Source organism: Miscanthus floridulus, chromosome 5 (genome assembly GCF_019320115.1).
Source record: "Miscanthus floridulus cultivar M001 chromosome 5, ASM1932011v1, whole genome shotgun sequence".
Taxonomy (NCBI): domain Eukaryota; kingdom Viridiplantae; phylum Streptophyta; class Magnoliopsida; order Poales; family Poaceae; genus Miscanthus; species Miscanthus floridulus.
This window is the reverse complement of record NC_089584.1, coordinates 115095912-115104268: the sequence shown is the minus strand read 5'-3', so window position 1 is coordinate 115104268 and position 8357 is coordinate 115095912.

Below are 8357 nucleotides of genomic sequence, written 5' to 3'. Positions count from 1 at the left end.
TGATGTCTAATTCCAAATTCATCACATAACTCATCAATTCTAGTATTCTTGAACTCACTACCATTGTCACTTCTAACTCTCTTGATGGTTGTTTCAAACTCATTGTGAATGCCCTTGACAAATGATTTGAATGTTGCAAATACATCACTTTTATCCACTAGAAAGAATACCCATGTGTATCTAGTGTAGTCATCCACTATCACAAATCCATATTTATTTCCACCGATACTAGTGTATTGTGTTGGCCCAAACAAATCCATGTGCAATAACTCAAATGCTTTACTAGTGCTCATCATGCTTTTCTTAGGATGGGTGTTTACAACTTGTTTGCCGGCTTGACAAGAGCTACAAAGCTTATCCTTTTCAAACACAACATCTTTCAAGCCTTTAACTAAGTCATGCTTAATTAATCTATTCAATTGTTTCATTCCAACATAACCAAGCCTTCTATGCCATAATCAACCCATGCTAGACTTAGTGAACAAGCATGTGGACAATTTAGCTTCACTAGCATTGAAATCAACCAAGTATAGATTCTCATATCTAAAGCCTTTGAAGATCAAGTTAGAGCCATCTACACTTATGATCTCTACATCATCTACTCTAAATATGCATTTGAATCCAAGATCACACAATTGTGCCACAGATAGCAAATTGAAGTTCAGGCTCTCTACTAGCAACACATTAGATATGCTCAAGTCATTGGATATTGCAATCTTACCAAGCCCTTTGACCTTGCCTTTGCCATTGTCATCAAATGTGATACTATCATAACCATCATTGCCATTAGTGTTGATTGAGTTGAACATTCTTGCATCACCGGTCATGTGTTGAGTGCACCCACTATCAAGAACCCAATGCCTTCCTCCAGCTTTGTAATTGACCTACAAGAGAAGATCAATTCTTTTTAGGTACCCAAACTTGCTTGGATCCTTGAAGGTTAGTAACCAAGCTCTTTGGCACCCAAATGGCTTTCTTCTTTGAGCCCATCCATGGTTTGCCAATGAACTTAGCCTTCACACCATTTGTACCCTTAACAAGCATATAGGAAGAATTAAGCTTAATGGAGGATACATTAGCATTTTTGCTTTTGTTGGTGCATTCATGCTCTCTATGATCAACTTGCTTGCAACTAGTGCAAAACCGACCATTGTTCTTCACAAAACTTGTCTTGTGAGGAGCAAAGGCCGCTTTGCCTTTCTTGGGGGTATAGCCTAATCCCTCTTTGTAGAGAGAAGCTCTTTGGCTACCCAAGCACATAAGCAAGCGGTCCTCACCACCATAAGCCTTAGCTAAAGTGTGAGTGAGCTTAGTGACCTCCTTCTTGAGGTTCTCATTCTCAACCACTAGTGAGGCATCACAAGTGAGACCATCACTACTAGATGAGGTAGAAGTGGAAGTGCTACAAGAAGGGTTAGTAGTAGCAACAATGATAGGCATAGATAGTGATGTATCATTTATATCACAAGTTAAACCTACATTACAAGTTTCAACATGCTTCCTTTTATCTTGTTCATTAAGCAAAGTGGAATGAGCTTTTTCAAGCTTTTTGTGAGCCTTGCCAAGCTTCTCATGGGCTACCTCTAGCTTCTCATGAGTTGCTTTGAGCTCATCAAGGGCTTGCTTAAGGGCTTTTACCTCCTTATTCAAGCTCTTACATTCCCTTCTCTTAATGTCAAAGTGTTCTTTAGCATCCTCTAGCATGTCAAATAATTCGTCCTTAGTAGGTTCATCATCATCACTATCACTATTATTTTCATTTTCATGTTCATTATCATCAACATGTTCTTCATCACTTTCATCATCACAAGATTGTACCTTAGTGGCCTTAGCCATGAAGCATGATGAAGATTCGAAGAGAGAAGGCTTCTCATTGATGGCAATGCTTGCAAGAAGCTTCTTCTTGGTGATCTTGTGATCATCACTATCATCATCATCATCACTTGAGGAAGCATCACTATCCCAAGTGACTACATATGAACCACCCTTCTTCTTCTTGAAGGCCATCTTGTCCTTCTTCTCTTTCTTTTCCTTCTTGTCCTTCTTCTTGTTCTTCTTGTTGTCATCATCATTGTCACTATTGTATGGGCATTGAGCAACAAGATGATCTTTGCTTCCACACTTGAAGCACCTTCTTGACTCTTCTTTGTTCTTGGATGAAGACTTCTTTCTTCTAGCATGGTAGCCCTTCTTCACCATGAACTTGCCAAATCTCTTGACAAATAGAGCCATCTTCTCATCATCATCATCATCCCATGATTCATCTTCTTCACTTGATGTTTCTTGCTTTGCTTTGCCCTTGGATGATGTGGCTTTGAATGCCACGCTCTTCTTCTTCTCATCTTTCTTCTCCTTCTTTTCTTCCTTCTCATCATCATCTCTATAGGTATCATCGGTCATTATATCTCCCAATACTTGGTTTGGTGTCATGGTGTCCAAATTGCTTCTCACTAGAATGGTGACCAATGTACCAAATCTTGAAGGCAGGCATCTTAAGAACTTGTGGGAGAAGTCCTTGTCCTTCACCTCTTCTCTAAGTGCTTTGAGATCATTGATAAGCACTTGAAGCCTATGGAACATCTTCGGCACACTTTCATCCTCCTTAATCTTGAAGCTTGCAAACTTTTCTTTGAGGATGTATGCCTTTGCACCCTTCACGGCTTGAGTACCCTCAAATAATTCTTCCAACTTCTTCCAAGCCTCATGAGCCATTTCAATATTATTGATTTGCTCAAATGTTCTCTCATCAATTGCATCATGAATAGCACTTAGAGCAATGTCATTGTTTTGGAGAAGTACTTCTTCGGCCGCGGTGGAATTCTCTGGATCACCAATCTTAATTTTGGTTTCTACCACCTTCTACACCTTTCTATTGATTGACTTGATATGTGTGGTCATCTTTGACTTCCAATAAGGATAATTTGTGCCATCAAATTGGGATGGCTTCTTGGTGTTGTTGATTTAAGCCATTTTAACACCGAAGGTTGTTAAGCCTCAAATAACGGTGACCTCGGCTCCGATACCACTTGAAAGGTCCTAATGGCTAGAGGGGGGGGGGGGGTGAATAGCCTAATAAAAATTTCTACAACAACACTTAACAAAATGGTTAGACAATTATGAGGCGAAGCAAGTGTTGCGCTAGCCTACTCAAAATACAAGCCACCTACCACAATTCTAGTTTAGATAGTGTCTGTTCACACAATAGCTATAACACTACCCTATGTTAGTGTGCTCTCAAAGGCTAACTAAAGAGCCACACCAACCAAGCAAGCAAGCTCTCACAACTAGCTACACTAAAGAGCTTGTCAACTAGTTTGCGGTAAAGTAAAGAGAGTGATCAAGATAGTTATACCGCCGTGTCGAGGAGTGAACCAATGAACCATAAGGATGAATAACAATAAAGACCAATCACCTTGGAATCAAAGGATGAACACAATGATTTTTATCGAGGTTCACTTGCTTGCCGGCAAGCTACTCCTCGTTGTGGCGATTCACTCACTTGGAGGTTCACGCGCTGATTGGCTTCACACGCCAAACCCTCAATAGGGTGCTGCACAACCAACACAAGATGAGGATCACACAAGCCACGAGCAATTCACTAGAGTACCTTTTGGCGCTCCGTCGGGGAAAGGTCAAGAACCCCTCACAATTACCACGATTAGAGCCGGAGACAATCACCACCCTCCGCTCAACGATCCTTGCTGCTCCAAGCCGTCTAGGTGGCGGAAACCACCAAGAGTAATGAGCGAAATCTGCAGTGAAACATGAACACCAAGTGCCTCTAGATGTAATCACTCAAGCAATGCACTTGGATCACTCCCAATCTCACTATGATGATGAATCAATGATGGAGATGAGTGGGAGGACTTTGGCTAGGCTCACAAGGTTGCTATGTCAAAGAAAATGGCCAAAGATGTGAGCCATAGCCGGCCATGGGGCTTAAATAGAAGTCCCCACAAAATAGAGCCGTTGTACCCCTTCACTGGGCACACTGCGCTCTGACCGGACGCACCGGTCCAACTGACCAGACCCTAGACTCAGCGTCTGGTCCACTGATGGACGCCATGTGTCACTGGCTTCAAACACTATTCGTTAGATTTCAATGGCTACGAAGCTAACCGGACGCTCCGGCAAAATTGACCGGACGCTGGAGCCTCAGTGTCCGGTCGAGTACAGTAAGGGTCTGAAACCGGTTTTCCTCGACCAGACGTGTCCGGTCCACCTCGACCGGACATAGCCTAGCATCCAGTGGTAAACCCTAGCCACTGTACCACCAAGTCAGCATGACCGAACGCAGGCAGTTAGCGTCCGGTGCATTTGGATCCAGCGTCTGGTCACTTTACCGGCGCTGGCATCTCCTTCGTTCTCTTCACCCTTGCTCAAGTGTGCTAACCATCAAGTGTATCACCTTGTGCACATGTGTTAGCATATTTTCACAAATGTTTTCAAGGATGTTAGCACTCCACTAGATCCTAAATGCATATGCAATGAGTTAGAGCATCTAGTGGCACTTTGATAACCGCATTTCGATACGAGTTTCACCCCTCTTAATAGTATGGCTATCAAATCTAAATGTGATCACACTCTCTAAGTGTCTTGATCACCAAAACAAAATAGCTCCTATGGATTATACCTTTGCCTTGAGCATTTTGTTTTTCTCTTTCTTCTTTTCAAGTTTAAGCCCTTGATCATCGCCATGTCATCACCATTGTCATGTTATGATCTTCATTGGCTTCTCCACTTGAAGTGTGCTACCTATCTCATGATCACTTGATAAACTAGGTTAGCACTTAGGGTTTCATCAATTCACCAAAACCAAACTAGAGCTTTCAACGAGTATGACCAGAGCGGCAAAGCTATGGCTGAGGTGCCTGCTCTATCTCCTTGGCCTACTGTCCCTCCTAAGTATGCTCTGCTGCCTATGGCTCCTATAGTGACTCCCCCTGAGACTGACTCTCATCCAAGACAACTCGTCGTCCCACAACCATGACAGTCCTAGATGGACCACCATGACGGCACTCAACCTGGTCTACTGCGGCCCTCATAGAAGGAGAGAGCTGATCTGCAATAACAACACCACTGCAAGCACCTCCTCTCTCGGCATGCTCTATGGCCTCTGCAACTGTGGCTGCTCTAGTTGTGTCTACATCTGGATACTTCTGCTTCTTTGTTGCAAGTTTCTTCATCGCCTTGCCTTTTGGATCTGTAGGCAAGCGAGGCGGGTGTCTCGGACCTGTAGGCAAGCGAGGCGGGTGTCTCAAATCCTCATCACCGAGACCACCTCCAACATTCTTGATGCGAACCATTGGTTGGATCTGAAAAGAACTGCTGCTAATAAGAAATAGCTGTCAACTATCACTTCTGAGGCTTGGCCTCGATCCGTACTCGCAAGCTTGGCCTCGAGTTGACTAACAACTGTAAAAAGGACCTCAATAGCACCGACTCGCTGCATGATAGAATAGAGGATATACAGATAATCTTAATTATTCATCTAGAGATGCGAAAACCCTAAGAAAGCAAGCAATTAGGTACGAAACTGAATCGAGGGCTTGCTACTTGACGAACTGGTGAAACAACGAGAAGAGGAACGGATCGGGGAACCACCGGGTCGACAACAGGAGGTTAGGGTTGGCGACGCACTATGATGAATCAGTGAGAAGAGCAGTGGCTAGGGCACCGATGGTGATGAAGCGGGAGCGCATGGACGTGAGGAGGCGTGGTGGAGTAGCATGGGCTCGCGACGGTGCTAGCGCAAAGCAGGGTGGCTCGGCCGCAAGAGCTCAGCAGCAGAGCTTGCTGCGCGGCGAGCTTGTGGAGGCGGCACCTAGGGCTACTACATAGGAGGGGCGGCCTGAAGCAAAGGTGCAGGGGAGGCTAGCGCGGTGGCAGCAGTGGTGGCACGCGGAGGCATGGAGGCGTGATGGGCGACGCAGGGAGCGGCGGTGCGGGGTGTAGCAGTCGGTGGCGGAGGTTAACTCGGCGGCTAGGGCGCAATGGCGATGTAGCTCAGGAATGAAGGCACGGCGGTGAATAGGGTTATATGGGAGTCCCCCGCGTGTCAGAAAAGGAAACAGGAAAAGAATCCAGAACATGCACATTTTCTACTGACCGGACGCTGCCACCCAACGTCCGGTCGATTCTAGAGAGGTCCAAATCCCCTGGAATCACGACCGGACGCGTCCGGTGGACGTAGCCAGAGTCTGGTGCAAGCTATCTCCTTCGTCTTCGATCGACCGGACGCAGAGCCACCATCTGACCAGTCGCTAGGAGAACACTGTTTCAGTTTCTGGTCACTCCTTCGCAGCAGCAGTCCACCTCCTGTGAACTGACCGAACGTTGGATATCAGAGTCCGGTGTAGCATCCGGTCACTCTTTTTCTAGCGAATCTTCAAAGTCCTTCGAGCTGCCTATTCCTAATCAAGTCCCAACTCCAATAAGATCCAAATAAACACCAATTGGGACTGATATGAGTGACCTCTCTCAAACCCTCATGATTTTCAAAAATATTTTGCCTTAGCATATTATTCTTTTTATGAAAATAGGCAATAAGAGGGCAATTGAAGATAAACGATAAAACAACATTCATGCATATGCAATGCAATACTTGAAGATAAATCTAGCTGCTTGTCAAGTTTGATCCAAGGTTAACCTTCTTCACACGCTTTACGACGGTTATCTTAACCATGTTAGACAAGCCCTATATGCATTACCAAAAATTAAACATGTTGTATATTACAATCCAATGCAAGGGACAACATAAGCTTATTTTTTAGTGAAGTTACTAAAATGAAGAACATTGAGGTCATTCCGCAATCGACAAAAAGTCACCTCATCTAGCGGTTTAGTGAAGATATCCGCTAATTGATCCTCAGTCCTTACACCTTCTAACGATATATCATTTTTAGCAATATGATCTCTAAGAAAGTGATGGCAGATATCTATGTGCTTGGTGCGAGAGTGTTGAACCGGATTATTTGCAAGTTTTACCGTACTTTCATTGTCACACAAAAGAGATACTTTATCTAGAACTACACCATAGTCTAGCAAAGTTTGTTTTATGTAAAGTATTTGTGCACAACAAGCACCCGCGGCAATGTATTCCGCTTCAGCGGTGGACAAAGCCACACTATTTTGCTTCTTGGAGGACCAAGATACAAGTGATCTACCAAGCAAATGGCACCCTCCGGATGTGCTTTTTCTATTAACTTTGCACCCGGCATAATCCGAATCAGAATAGCCAATTAATTCAAATATAGCTCCTTTGGGATACCAAAGGCCAATGCTTGGTGTGTGCTTAAGATACCTAAGGATTCTTTTTATGGCAATTAAATGAGTTTCCTTAGGATTAGCTTGAAATCTTGCACACATACACACACTAAATATGATGTCGGGCCTAGATGCGATTAAATATAACAAGCTACCAATCATAGAGCGGTAGATAGTTTGATCAACCGTGTTACCTCCCTCATCTAGGTCAAGATGTCCATTAGTTGGCATTGGTGTCTTGATTGGCTTACATTCATCCATCTTGAATCTCTTGAGAAGATCATTTATATATTTCTCTTGAGAGATGAAAATCCCTTCTCTCATTTGTTTGATTTGAAAACCAAGAAAGAATGTAAGCTCTCCAATCATTGACATCTCGAACTCCTTCTACATCAATTCACCAAACTCTTTGTAAGAATCTTCATTTGATGATCCAAAGATGATATCATCAACATACACTTGACAAATGAAGATATGCCCATCAAGCTTCTTGGTGAATAGTGTGGTGTTGACCTTCTCGATGGTGAAGCCCTTCTCAATGAGGAAGTCCCAAAGGCGCTCATACCAAGCTCTTAGGGCTTGCTTAAGCCCATATAATGCCTTGGACAACCTATAAACATGATTAGGATACCTAGGGTCTTCAAACCCGGGAGGTTGATCAACATAGACTAGTTCATTAATAAAGCCATTTAAAAATGCACTTTTCACATCCATTTGATATAGTTTCATTTCATGATGTAATGCATATGCAAGGAGGATACGAATGGCTTCTAGTCTTGCAACCGGTGCAAAGGTATCTCCAAAATCCAATCCTTCAACTTGAGAGAACCCCTTTGCAACTAGTCTTGCCTTGTTCCTCACAACTACGCCTTGATCATCTTGCTTATTGCGGAACACCCACTTTGTTCCAATGACTCTTGCTCCTTTTGGCCGCTCTTCAAGAGTCCAAACTTCATTGTGGGTGAAGTTGTTCAACTCTTCATGCATGGCATTTATCTAATCCGGATCTTGAAGAGATTCTTCTACCTTGGTAGGCTCATAGTAAGAGACAAAAGAGTGATGAGCAATAAATGAAGCAAGTTTTTATGAGC